Raw genomic sequence first — 14,777 nt, forward strand, 5'->3', positions numbered from 1 at the left:
TTTTGGTGGAGAAAGGGTTTCACCATGTTGTCCAGACTGGTATCAAACTCCTGAGCTCAGGCGATCTGCCTGCCTTGGCCTCCCTGGAATTATAGGCGTGAGACAGTGTCCAGCCACGGCAAGTCTTTTTGCCTCAGTCTCCTCATCTGTAAAATGAAGATAATAATAATTATCTCACGAACTGATTTAAATAGTGCATGTACCAAAGTCAAGAAACCTGGCAGACACTGTCTTAAATAAGTGATCAAAGTTAACATCACCAACAAGGAGACATATTGACATCACAGGCCTCCTGACAAGATACATCACTTCTGTGGCATTATTACCAAAAATGTATAATCTGTATTTAATCATGAATAAACATCAAACAGGCTCAAACTGAGAGGGCTTCTACAAAGTAACTGGCTTGTACTCTTCAAAAATGGCAAGGCCGTGACATATACAGAAAGCCCAATGAACTCTTCCACATTGTGGACAACTAAATGCAGTGCGTGATCCAGGAGGCAGTCCTAGGGCAGAAAGGAAGAGGGAAAAGGAAAGACATTTTTGGTTCTGCTTTGTTTTTGCTCTGAAAGACTGGACTGGTACAGTTGGTGAAACTTCGGATGCGTGGACTGCATGGCAGTGTTGTGTCAGTGCTAAATTTCTGGTTTCGATGAGGGCACTGTGGCTGTGTAGGAGAGTGTAGGAGCTTAGGAAGAAGACTGACTCTCCAGAGGGAGAGGGCCAGGCCCAGTTAATAGCTGTAGTTATTAAACTCTGGAGCAATTGCCATTGGCCCCACACAGTCTATGATTATAGATAGTCTTGTTGCTTAACTGCTCAGCAGACAGATGCTTGATTTCTGGGGCCGTTGCGTATTTGTAACACTCAGGAGGTCTAAAATATTGGCAGGCAAGTTATTTTATCCAACATGAATGAGATCTGGATTTGCCAGTCACTGTGCCAAGCATAGGGAGGCAAAGGGACCTGAGGTCCAGGCCCAGGCCTTTGTAGAATGTGCCCATTCCAGCAGGAGTGGCTGGAGAGCTCCCCACAGATAAGGGCAGGATGGGGTGCTCTGTACCAACTAGTGAAATGAGAACAACCGCAGGAATGCAGAGGAGGAAAAGGAATGTGTGTGGAAAAAAGACAAATGACACGGAGAAGTAGTAAGAGAGAAAGACCCTGTTTAATATGACCTTCAAAGTATTTTCTTTGAGATGAGTGTGGGCTTGCCTGAAAAGGTGAGAAGGCAAGATATGTGCAAGGCATTCAGCCATGATGGCAACATTGCACTCCAGCCTGGGCAACAGAGCAAGACCTGGTCTCTGAGGAAAAAAAAATATATATATATATACACACATATATATATACACACACACACACACACATACATAAAATATATGTATGTATTATAATAATGACTTTTCTGTTTTTAATTCATAAGTGAGAGGCTTCCAAACTTACCTTAAAAATGCACATATGACAAGGCACAATCTCTCACTCTTGACAGAACTTGGGAGGAAAATGGGGCCTGCAAAATGTTTTCTTGTCTGAGCCTCCTCTTCACGATGGGAGTGCAGTACTCAGGGAAACACATCCCACCTCCACGAGAGTAGGGAGGGAGTAGACTAGAATAGCTCTGAGCTACCTTTCTGTTCCAAAACTCTAAGATTCCAAGAGCTAGGGTGTCAGTGACCCTCCCCCAATGGCCCTCAGACCCTTGCTTTCCAGCACCAACTCCAGTAAGATCTAACTGCCTATATCTCATTTCTGGGCCCAAAGGCTCTTTCAAGAACTTCAGTGTGCAGCAGGTCAGATATGCAGAGGGAAAAACACTCAACAATAACTGACAGGACCCAGTGTATAAGCACCCAGTTCCCTCCTGACTCAGGCTCAAGGCATTATGACTTATGACTCAAGGGATTGAGTCATCATTTATAATAGCAAAACTTGGAAATATATGGCAAGATATGTAATAGCCACACAACACCTCTCTCTTCCTTTGGAGTGCAGTGGTGCAATCACAGCTCACTGCAGCTTCTCTAGCCTCAGACTCTCCAGTAGCTAGAGGTCTTGCTATGTTGATCAGGCTGGTCTTGAACTCCTAGGCTCAAGCAAACCTCCTCCTCGGCCTCCCAAAGTGCTGGAATTACAGGTGTGAGCCATGGTGCCAGGCCAAAAAAAATGTGTAGACAGCCCCAGCCTCCTCCTTGTGATACTATACTGCCGCCTAATGTCCTCTCAATAAATTACACCAAATACATTCTCCACGTGAATTCAGAAATAATGGAATAAACGAGGTTGAAGTTGAACCATTTTACTGTGATAGAAAAACTTTTTGGAAACCAGTCTGCACATATGCACGTATGCTTGTGTATGTATGAAGTACATCTGGAGAACACAAATAAGCTGTTAACAGCAGATGCCTCTGGGAAAGGGAACTGGCAGGCTGAGAAATCTACCAAAATAATAGTGATGATGATGATGGTGATGATGTTATTTTGTATCTTTTAAATGTTGAGGCATACGATGTCCTGCTAATTGAAAAAAAAAGTTTAACTTAAAAAAAGGCATTTATTAAATATTGCTGCTATGATGACTAAGGGGCCATCTTTTCTTCATTCATTGATTCGTGTTCTTAACAAATACTTACTGAAAGCTTCCTGTGTGCTGGGCACTGTCTGGAGGAAAAACAGTGAGGAAGACACGCTCCCACTCTCCTGGAGCAGAGATGCTCAGAGGACAGCCCGGGACACCACATGGTGAAGGCGGCCGAACCCACGGCCTGGGTCCTAGGCTGGCTGGCCATGTGGAGCGGCACCCACCCAGCCCTGCGGCCATGGGTCAGTGCCGTGGGGAGCAATCACATGCAATGGGCTTCAGACCTGCATTGGGTCTCTTTGTTTGGGCACTTCAGCTTTATCCTAATTAATATGCACTTCACAAGCAGCATATTAGGGACATTTTATTCACCCAGCAACTGAAGCACACACATTCTTCTCCAGTGCCATGGAAAACTTACAAAAAGCCACGAAGAGGGATACAAAGCTCATGTCGACAACCTCCACAGAGTGGCTATCAGAGATGACACTCCCTGGCCACAGCTCAATCAAGTGAGAATTCACTGATTAAAAGGTAAATTTAGAAATTAATTCAAAAATTTAAAAACGTTTCTTTATTTTTTTTAAATTTATTAGCAATCTAAAAAAAATACTGATTCATAGGACATAAATCAAAGAAACCACTAACTTGCTAATCTCTATGACATACAAGTTCCATTTATGGTCATGAACTTGATAGTAGGCCAAATTTAGGGTTTAAAATCCTAGAAACAAAAAAAATATATAGAATTTTAACCTCACAATTATTTGAATGTCATTTTGGAAAAGTGCTACCTGAGACGCAGACACTGAGGACATACCTGTATGTGCATGTTGGTCCTGACCCCCACCTCCCTTTGTATTCACACTAAGAAGCACCCCAGTTACTAAACAGAATAAAAGGAAAGAAGCTGTGAAAAATTACTTATGAGAGAGGGGACATGACCACAGGCAGAGGTGCTTCCTAACTCGTACTGTGAAATCCTCTGTCTTCAAAAATTGTCCTTAAATGTTTGAGGTGATGTATATCCCAGTTATACATATGTATAAAAGTGTCACATGTACCTCAAAAATACATACAACTATGATAGAGCAAGTTTTTCTTTTAATACTTTAAGTTATAGGGTACATGAGCACAACATGCAGTTTTGTTACATAGGTATACACGTGCCATGTTGGTTTGCTGCACCCATTAACTCATCATTTACATTAGGTATTTCTCCTAATGCTATCCCTCTCCCTGCCCCCACACTACCACCCCACGACAGGCCCCAGTGTGTGATGTTGCCTGCCCTGTATCCAAATGTTCTCATTGTTCACTTCCCACCTATAAGTGAGAATATGTAGTGTTTGGTTTTCTGTCCTTGCAATAGTTTGCCCAGAATGATGGTTTCCAGCTTCATCAATGTCCCTGCAAAGGACATGAACTCATCCTTTTTTATGGTTGCATAGTATTCCGTGGTGTATATAATCCAGTCTAACATTGATGGACATTTGGATTGGATCCAAGTCTTTGCTATTATGAATAGTGCCACAATAAACATAAATGTGCATGTGTCTTTATAGTAGCATGATTTATAATCCTTTGGGTATACACCCAGTAATGGGATTGCTGAGTCAAATGGTATTTCTAGTTCTAGATCCTTGAGGAATCACCACACTGTCTTCCACAATGGATGAACTAACTTACAGTCCCACCAACAGTGTAAAAGCATTCCTATTTCTCCACATCCTCTCCAGCATCTGTTGTTTCCTGACTTTTTAATGATCGCCACTCTAACTGGTGTGAGATGGTATCTCATTGTGGTTTTGATTTGCATTTCTCTGATGGCCAGTGATGATGAGCATTTTTTCTTCTGTCTGTTGGCTGCATAAATGTCTTCTTTTGAGAAGTATCTATTCATATCCTTTGCCCACTTTTCAATGAGGTTGTTGTTATTTTTTTCTTGTAAATTTGTTTAAGTTATTTGTAGATTCTGGATGTTAGCCCTTTGTCAGAAGGGTAGATTGCAAAAATTTTCTTCCATTCTGTAGGTTGCCTGCTCACTCTGATGGTAGTTTCTTTTGCTGTGCAGAAGATCTTTAGTTTAATTAGATCCCATTTGTCTATTTTGGCTTTTGTTGCATTGCTTTTGGTGTTTTAGTCTTGAAGTACTTTGCCCATGCCTATGTCCTGAGTGGTATTCCCTAGATTTTCTTCCAGGATTTTTATGGTTTTAGGTCTAACATTTAAGTCTTTAATGCATCTTGAATTAATTTTTTGTATCAGGTCTAAGGAAGGGACCCAGTTTCAGCTTTCTACATATGGCTAGCCAGTTCACCCAGCACCATTTATTAAATAGGGACTCCTTTCTCCATTTCTTGTTTTTGTCAGGTTTGTCAAAGATCAGATGGCTGTAGATGTGTGGTGTTATTTCTGAGGGCTCTGCTCTGTTCCATTGGTCTATATCTCTGTTTTGGTACAAGTTCCATGCTGTTTTGGTTATTGCAGCCCTGTAGTATAGTTTGAAGTCACACAGAGTGATGCCTCCAGCTTCATTCTTTTTGCTTAGGATAGTCTTGGCTATGCAGGCTCTTTTTTGGTTCCATATGAACTTTAAAGCAGTTTTTTTCCAATTATGTGAAGAAAGTCATTGGTAGCTTGATGGGGATGGCATTGAATCTATAAATTATCTTGGGCAGTATGGCCATTTTCATGGTATTGATTCTTCCTATCCATGAGCATGGAATGTTTTTCCATTTGTTTGGGTCCTCTTTTATTTCCTTGAGCAGTGGTTTGTAGTTCTCCTTGAAGAGGCCCTTCACATCCCTTGAAAGTTGGATTCCTAGATGTTTTATTCTCTTTGTAGCAATTGTGAATGGGAGTTCACTCATGATTTGGCTCTCTGTCTGTTATTGGTGTATACGAATGCTCATGATTTTTGCACATTGATTTTGTATCCTGAGACTTTGCTGAAGTTGCTTATCAGCTTAAGGAGATTTTGGGCTGACATGATGGGGTTTTCTAAATATACAATCATGCCATCTGCAAACAGGGACAATTTGACTTCTTCTTTTCCTAATTGAATACCCTTTATTTCTTTCTCTTGCCTGTTTGCCCTGGCCAGAAATTCCAGCACTATGTTGAATAGGAATGGTGAGAGGGCATCCCTATCTTGTGCCAGTTTTCAAAGGGAATGCTTGCAATTTTTGCCCATTCAGTATGATATTGGCTGTGGGTTTGTCATAAATAGCTCTTATTATTTTGAGATACGTCCCATCAATACCTAGTTTATTGAGAGTTTTTAGTATGAAGGGCTGTTGAATTTTGTCGAAGGCCTTTTCTGCATCTATTGAGATAATCATGTGGTTTTTGTCATTGGTTCTGTTTATGTGATGGATTAAGTTTATTGATTTGCATATGTTGAACCAGCCTTGCATTCCAGGTATGAAGCCAACTTGATCATAGAGGATAAGCTTTTTGATGTGCTGCTGGATTTGGTTTGCCAGTATTTCATTGACGATTTTCACATCAATGTTCATCAGGGATAATGGTCTAAAATTCCCTTTTTTTGTTGTGTCTCTGCCAGGTTTTGGTATCAGGATGATGCTGGACTCATAAAATGAGTTAGGGAGGATTCCCTCTTTTTCTATTGATTGGAAAAGTTTCAGAAGGAATGGTACCAGCTCCTCTTTGTACCTCTGGTAGAATTCAGCTGTGAATCCATCTGGTCCTGGACTTTTTTTGGCTGGTAGGCTATTAATTATTGCCTCAATTTCAGAGCCTGTTATTGGTCTACTCAGAGATTCAACTTCTTCCAGGTTTAGTATTGGGAGGGTGTACGTATCCAGGAATTTATCCATTTCTTGTAGATTTTCTAGTTTATTTGCATAGAGGTGTTTACAGTATTCTCCGATGGTAGTTTGTATTTCTGTGGGATTGGTGGTGATATCCCCTTTATCATTTTTTATTGCAACTATTTGATTCTTCTCTCTTTTCTTCTTTATTAGTCTTGCTACTGGTCTATCAATTTTGTTGATCTTTTCAAAAAACCAGCTCCTGGAGTCATTGATTTTTTGAAGGGTTTTTGTGTCTCTATCTCCTTCAGTTCTGCTCTGATCTTAGTTATTTCTTGCCTTCTGCTAACTTTTGAATGTATTTGCTCTTGCTTTCTAGTTCTTTTAATTGTGATGTTAGGGTGTCAATTTTAGGTATTTCCTGCTTTCTCTTGTGGGCATTTAGTGCTATAAATTTCCCTCTACACACTGCTTTAAATGTGTCCCAGAGATTCTGGTACGTTGTGTCTCTGTTCTCATTGGTTTCAAAGAACATCTTTATTTCTGCCTTCATTTCGTTATGTACCCAGTAGTCATTCAGGAGCAGGTTGTTCAGTTTCCATGTAGTTGTGCAGGTTTGAGTGAGTTTCTTAATCCTGAGTTCTAATGTGATTGCACTGTGGTCTGATAGTTTATTGTGGCTTCTGTTCTTTTACATTTGCTGAGGAGTGCTTTATTTCCAACTATGTGGTCAATTTTGGAATAAGTGCTATGTGGTGTTGAGAAGAATGTACATTTTGGTGATTTGGGGTGGAGAGTTCTGTAGATGTCTATTAGGTCTGCTTGGTGCAGAGCTGAGTTCAAGTCCTGGATATCCCTGTTAACATTCTGTCTCATTGATCTAATATTGACAGTGGGGTGTTAAAGTCTCCCAGTATTGTGTGGGAGTCTAAGCCTCTTTGTAGGTCTCTAAGGACTTGCTTTATGAATCTGGGTGCTCCTATATTGGGTGCATATATATTTAGGATAGTTAGCTCTTCTTGTTGAATTGATCCCCTTACTATTATGTAATGGTCTTGTCTCTTTTGATCTTTGTTGGTTTAAAGTCTGTTTTATCAGAGACTAGGATTGCAATCCCTACTTTTTTGTTGTTTTGTTTTGTTTTTGCTTTCCATTTGCTTGCTGGATCTTCCTCCATCCCTTTATTTTGAGCCTATGTGTGTCTCTGCACATGAGATAGGTCTCCTGAATACAGCACACTAATAGCTCTTGACTCTTTATCCAATGTGCCAGTGTGTACAGAATTGGTGGGTTCTTGGTCTCACTGACTTCAAGAATGAAGCCACGGACTCTCGCGGTGTTACGGTTCTTAAAGATGGTGTGTCCGGAGTTTGTTCCTTCAGACTTTCAGATGTGTCTGGAGCTTCTTCCTTCTGGTGGGTTCATGGTCTCGATGTCAGGAGTGAAGCTGCAGACCTTCGTGGTGAGTGTTACAGCTCTCAAAGGCAGCGCGTCTGGAGTTGTTCGTTCTTCCTGGTGGGTTCGTGGTCTCACTGGCTTCAGGAGTGAAGCTGCAGACCTTTGCAGTGAGTGTTACAGCTCATAAAGGCAGCGTGGACCCAAAGAGTGAGCAGCAGCAAGATTTATTGCAAAGAGCTAAAGAACAAAGCTTCCACAGTGTGGAAGGGTACCCGAGCGGGTTGCCACTGCTGGCTCAGGCAGCCTGCTTTTATTCCCTTATCTGGCCCCACCCACATCCTGCTGATTGGTCCATTTTACAGAGAGCTGATTGGTTCACTTTACAGAGAGCTGATTGGTCCGTTTACAATCCTTGAGCTAGACACAGAGTCACAGAGTGCTAGTTAGCTGGATACAGAGTACCAATTGGTGTATTTACAAACCTTGAGCTAGACACAGAGTACTGATTGGTGTATTTACAAAACCTGAGCTAGACACAGAGTGCTGATTGGTTCGTTTACAATCCTTGAGCTAGATACAGAGTCACAGAGTGCTAGTCCTCCAAGTCTCCACTAGGTTAGCTAGATACAGAGTACTGATTTGTGTATTTACAAACCTTGAGCTAGACACAGAGTACTGATTGGCCTATTTACAAACCCTGAGCTAGACAGAGTGCTGATTGGTGCGTTTACAATCCTTGAGCTAGACATAGAGTGCTAGACGTAAAAGTTCTCCAAGTCCCCACTAGGTTAGCTAGATACAGAGTGCTGATTGGTGCACATACAATCCTCAGGCTAGATATAAAAGTTAACCAAGTCCTCATCCAGTTCAGGAGCCCAGCCGGCTTCACCCAGTGGATCCTGCACTAGGGCTGCAGGCGGAGCTGCCCACCAGTCCCGAGCGGCACCTGCACTCCTCAGCCCTTGGGCTGTCTAAGGGACCAGGCGCCACGGAGCAGGGGGCGGTGCCCGTCGGGGAGGCAGCTAAGGCCTGGTGAGAATTTGAGATTTGAGTGCGGTGCCAGCAGGCCGGCACTGCTGGGGGACCCGGCACAACCTCCACAGCTGCTGGCCCAGGTGCTAAGCCCCTCACTGCCCTGGGCCGGAGGTGCCGGCCAGCGGCTCCATGTGCGGGGCCGCCGAGCCCACACCCGTGCCCGTCGGAACTCACACTGGCCGGCAAGCACAGCCCCGGTTCCTGCCCACACCTCTCCCTCCACACCTCCCTGCAAAAAGAGGAAGGTGGCTGCAGCCTCAGCCAGCCCAGAGAGGGGCTCCCATGGTGCCGTGGTGGGCCGAAGGACTCCTCAAGCGCTGTCAGACCGGGTGCCGAGGCCGAGGAGGCGGTGAGAGTGAGGGCTGCTAGCACATTGTCACCTCTCACCAGTCTGTGTCTTTTAATTGGGGCATTTTCCCCTATTTACATTTAAGGTTAATATTGTTATGTGTGAATTTGATCCTGTCATTATGATGTTAGCTGGTTATTTTGCCCGTTATTTGATACAGTTTCTTCCTAGTATCAACGGTCTTTACAATTTGGCATGATTTTGCAGTGGCTGGTACCAGTTGTTCCTTCCCATGTTTAGTGCTTCCTTCAGGAGCTCTTGTAGGGCAGGCCTGGTGGTGATAAAATCTCTTAGCTTGTCTGTAAAGGATTTTATTTCTCCTTCACTTAGGAAGCTTAGTTTGGCTGGATATGAAATTCTGGGTTGAAAGTTCTTTTAAGAATGTTGAATATTGGCCCCCACTCTCTTCTGGCTTGTAGAGTTTCTGCTGAGAGATCTGCTGTTAGTCTGATGGGCTTCCCTTTGTGGGTAACCTGACCTTTCTCTCTGGCTGGCCTTAACATTTTTTCCTTCATTTCAATTTTTGTGAATCTGATGATTATGTGTCTTGAGGCTGTTCTTTTGGGGTGTTCTCTGTATTTCCTGAATTTGAATGTTGACCTGCCTTGCTAGGTTGGGGAAGTTCTCCTGGATAGTATCCTGAAGGGTGTTTTCCAACTAGGTTCCATTCTCCCTGTCACTTTCAGGTACACTAGTCAAATGGAGATTTGGTCTTTTCACATAGTCCCATATTTATTGGAGGCTTTGTTCACTTCTTTTTACTCTTTTTTTCTCTAAACTTCTCTTCATGCTTTATTTCATTAATTTGATCTTCAATCACTGATACCCTTTCTTTCACTTGATTGAATCAGCTATTGAGGCTTGTACATGCGTCACATAGTTCTCGCATCATGGTTTTCAGCTCCATGAGGTCATTTAAGAACTTCTCTACCTGTTTATTCTAGTTAGCCACTTGTCTAATCTTTTTTCAAGGTTTTTAGCTTCCTTGAGATGGATTCCAACATCCTCCTTTAGTTTGGAGAAGTTTGTTGTTACAAACCTTCTGAAGCCTTCAGCTCATCAAAATCATTCTCTGTCCAGCTTTGTTCCATTGCTGGCAAAGAGCTGCAATCCTTTGGAGGAGAAAAGGTGCTCTGATTTTTAGAATTTTCAGCTTTTCTGCTCTGATTTCTCCCCATCTTTGTAGTTTTATCTACCTTTGGTCTTTGATGCTGGTGACCTACAGATGGGGTTTTGGGGTAGATGCCCTTTTTGTTGATGTTGATGCTATTCCTTTCTGTTTGTTAGTTTTCCTTCTAATAGTCAGGTCCCTCAGCTGCAGGTCTATCGGAGTTTGCTGGAGGTCCACTTCAGATCCTGTTTGCCTGGGTATCACCAGCAAAGGCTGTAGAATAGCAAATATTGCAGAACAGTAAATATTGCTGCCTGATCCTTCCTCTGGAAGCTTCATCCCAGAGGGGCATCTGACTGTATGAGATGTCAGTTGGCCCCTACTAGGAGGTGTCTCCCAGTCAGGCTACATGGGGGTCAGGGACCCATTTGAGGAGGCAGTCTGTCCATTCTTGGGGTTCAAACACCATGCTGGGAGAACCACTGCTCTCTTCAGAGCCGTCAGACAGGGACGTTTAAGTCTGCAGAAGTTTCTGCTGCCTTTTGTTCAGCTATGCCCTACCCCCAGTAGTGAAGACTACAGAGGCAGTAGGCCTTGCTAAGCTGTGGTGGGCTCCACCCAGTTCAAGCTTCCCCAGCCACTTTTGTTTACCTACTCAAGCATCAGCAATGGCAGACGACCCCTGCCTGCCAGGCTACTGCCTCACAGGTCGATCTCAGACTGCTGCACTAGAAGTGAGCAAGGCTCCATAGGCATGGGATCCACCAAGCCAGGTGCGGGATATAATCTCCTGGTGTGCCGTTTGCTAAGACCATTGGAAAAGCACAGTATTTGGGCAAGAGTGTCCCATTTTTCCAGGTACAGTCTGTCACGGCTTCCCTTGGCTAGGAAAGGGAAGTCCCCCGACCCCTTGCTTTTCCCAAGTGAGGCAATGCGCCACCCTGCTTCGGCTTGCCCTCTGTGGGCTGCATCCACTGTCCAACCAGTCCCAACGAGATGAACCAGGTACCTCAGTTGGAAATGCAGAAATCACCCATCTTCTGCATCGATCATGCTGGGAGCTGCAGACTGCAGCTGTTCCTATCTGGCCATCTTGGAACAGAGAGAGCAAAAATATTTCTAAATAACACATGGACAGAGAAACATTGTAGTAGCAGACTTTAGAAAATGTTCCAAACTGACAATTACAAAAATACAACATAGCCAAATGTGTGGGACAGAGCTACAAGGGTGCTTATAGGAAATGCAAAGCTCTAAATGCATTTCTTATAAGATAGGCTGAAAGTTGACTTCGGGTAAGACAGCAGCACATTGCTCCGACTGGGCAGCCTGGCTTGGGGCTCCCTAGTAGGGATGGTTTTTGAGGGGGACCTCATCATAGTTCTGGGGTCATGTATCGGACACTCTGGTGTTACTGTTTCCAGTGCACCAAGGGTGACTGTCTTCTGGTGACCTAGCTACCTTGGCCCAAGCATTCTGGGGCCTGGGAGACTGGGAGCCAGGAGATGGGTGGGAGGAGAGGCAGGCCCCAGGTAATAGGGGAGCAGGGCTAAGGAACACAGGTAGCCAGCCTGAGGCAGCTCCCTCGGCCTCTGTGCTGAGAAATCTCGTTCTCTACTTCTCCGCCCTGAGAAACCTTGCTGTCTGGAATCCTGTCACCTGCAGATGCTCAGCCATGCAGGTCACTCCCCAGAGAGAAGCAGCCTGGAGCTCTCACCTTGGCTCACAGCCTCAGATGAGGGGCTTCCGGATATAACATGGCACGTTCATCCTGAGCTTGTGCCCCCAAGTCAGCCTTTCAGCCCAGTGTGATGTGTTGCCATGTGACCCACAGCCCTGCTTTCAGCCTGTCAGAAAAGGCTTCATTTTAAACTTCACCTGAACTCCTCCCTTCTCCGCAATCCTGTCTATCCTGTGCTGAAGACAGGAGGCCTCTGATCTGGCTCCCTCGCTGCAGTTACTAACCCTCACTTTGTCATGGACAGCTGTGCCCTGGTGCCCTTCACCAAAGGGGCTTTATCAGGCATCAGAAACACCCTTCCTGATGGTGAGGCGCTGGGCTGTAAAATATATATACATTTTTTAAAAAGGCAAAATGTGACACAGTGCTATTTGGACTTTATTTTTTTGAACGCTTAGCAATCCCCTTTCTCAACAAAACAAAACACCATTTTACTTGAATTCCTTAGATAATGGAATTGGCTGCAGGCAGGGTTTGTTTTTTCACCCCTCGAATGTTAAAAATAACCCCGAGAGAGCTATCTGTACTGAGCATGAAGGAAATAATACATACAGCGGTCCATTTCCAAGACAAGGTGCCTTGAATTGGTTTAGGTCAGCAAACTACAGAAGAAACAGGATACACTAGGCCCCTGCTTGGATAGCCAATGTCTGCTTGCCGCCTCCCCACCCTCCCCCCTACCCCATTGCCTTAGTTGCCCTCAACCAAACCAAAGAAGTTAGTCTAAGATGAAAGTTTACTAGCTTGCAAAATAGCTTACTTTGTCTGTTCTTAACAGCCTGCCCAGATACTTAGGTCATAAGTCAAGTACTTGAACAGGTCCTGAGCTAACTAGGATTGCAATGTATTGTGGCTACAACAAAATGCAGCAGAACAATCCTAAAGAAAACGCCTAAAACCCCTACCCAACAATCAACAGGCAATGTCCAGGAAGACTGTGACCCCATCGTACTCAGCCTATGAGGAACCAAGGGAGGGACCTGCGCACTAGGGGACAAATTGCTTTTGAAACTGCTAGGTGTGTCTGCCCATTAGACACCCGATCTTGCAAGACTGTCATTAAAGTCTCACTTCCACTGTTCTCCGGGTCTCTAAGCCCAAACTTTGGGTTTGGATGGGTGAGCTTTTTTCTCACAGCATGACCTCCTCTCCACCAGTGATGTGCACCATGGCAGTGAGCAGAGCAGAAGAGCTCTCCCTTCCCACTCATCCACCTGCCTCTTGGTTAGACATAAGTTCTCTTGTAACTTCTTTTGCTTCATTTCTTTTAAGTAAGAATAATAAAGTTTTAGTCTTTAATTTTAAAAAAGAAGATAGGCTAAAAATTAATAAGTGTTTAGCTTAAACTAGAAAACTTTTTTAAAAATACACTCTTTAAGTACAAAGAAAGAAATACTAAAGATGAAATAAATTTAAAAATATTAAACAAAGATACAGAGGAGTTCCACAAAGCCAAAAGTCAGCTCTTGGGGAAGAGAAGTAATAAAACTTAGGCATTTCTGGAGATGCTGACCAAGGAAAAAAGGGAAACTTACAAATTAATTATGAGTGAAATGGAGGCTATCGCTGCAAATACTAAGAAGATGTGAATAATGTTATACCAATAACACTGAAAACTTAGGTGAAATGGGATGATTCCTTTAGAAAAATGCCAACACTGCCTGGAAAAGGAGAAAGCTTGATTAGAAATGGAATCAGCAGTTTAAAATATTTCATACAGAAAACAGAAATATTCCATCAAATATTCAAGAAATAGAAACTAAAAACCTAAACACATTTAGAAGATTTAAAAGCAGAAAATCTCCAACTCATTCTGTAAGGCGAATTTAATTTTGATAGTTTCTAAACAAGTACTATATTAGAAAGAACATTAGAAGCCAATCTTTTTGTGAATGTAGGAGCAAAGAACCTAAACACAATGTTAGCAAGTCAAATTCAGCAATGTATTTTAAAAGTATGCTTTATATTGGGAATGCAGGAATGATTCAACATTGGAATTTATCATATTAACAAATTAGTGGGCCAGGTGTGGTGGCTCACACCGGTAATCCCAGCACTTTGGAAGGCTGAGGCAGGTGGATTGCCTGAGGTCAGGAGTTCGAGACCAGTCTGGCCAACATGGTGAAACCCCGTCTCTACTAAAAATACAAAAGAATTAGCTGGGCGTGCTGGTGTGTGCCTGTAATCCCAGCTACTTGGGAGACTGAGACAGGGGAATTGCCTGAACCAGGAAGGTGGAGGTTGCAGTGAGTCGAGATCATGCCACTGCACTCCAGCCTGGGTGACAGAGCAAAACTCTGTCTCATACAAAAAAGAAAATTAGTGGAAAAAAATAATAATATCATGTATAGATGAAGGAAATGCACAAAATAAAATTGAACATTCATTAATGATTTTTCAAAACTCTTAAACTAGAAATAGAAGGAAATTTTCTTAATCTGGTAGATGACAACCTATACAATGTAAAATGCTAAAGGCCCTCGTGGAGAGAAGAGAGTCCATTAACAGCTACTCTAAATGGGACAATCTGTTCACACCAGTCCCCCCACAACCAGGACAGTCGACCAATTGCCCAGAACATTATTACCTGTGTTACGGCTGCACTTCATGTGGTCCCAACAAGACTGTCACTACAGTGCAAGGTGACGTCTGTTGGATCATCCATTGGGAAGCTAAAAGAGACCACACAATGGCCCATGTGGCAGGCAGGAATCATAAATGCCAAGTTCTCTTGGGGAAGAGTAGGGTTTCCCTCACATTTTTTCCTGTGTGTAGTAGATT

General features: G+C 43.3%; 1 long non-coding RNA gene across 3 annotated transcripts in view; it reads right to left on the minus strand.

Annotated features, from left to right (window-relative positions):
• The window catches only part of LOC126929328 (uncharacterized), a 65,953-nt gene that overhangs the window by 48,614 nt on the left and 2,562 nt on the right, over window positions 1-14,777 (minus strand). Inside the window, exon 2 of one of the 3 annotated variants that reach the window (XR_007717140.1) lies at window positions 6,127-14,668. The exons of the other annotated variants lie outside the window; for them this stretch is intronic. This is a non-coding gene — a long non-coding RNA (uncharacterized LOC126929328). Of the gene's footprint in view, window positions 1-6,126; window positions 14,669-14,777 lie in introns of those variants that run through there. 3 annotated transcript variants of the gene reach the window in all.

Source organism: Macaca thibetana, chromosome 10 (genome assembly GCF_024542745.1).
Source record: "Macaca thibetana thibetana isolate TM-01 chromosome 10, ASM2454274v1, whole genome shotgun sequence".
NCBI lineage: Eukaryota > Metazoa > Chordata > Mammalia > Primates > Cercopithecidae > Macaca > Macaca thibetana.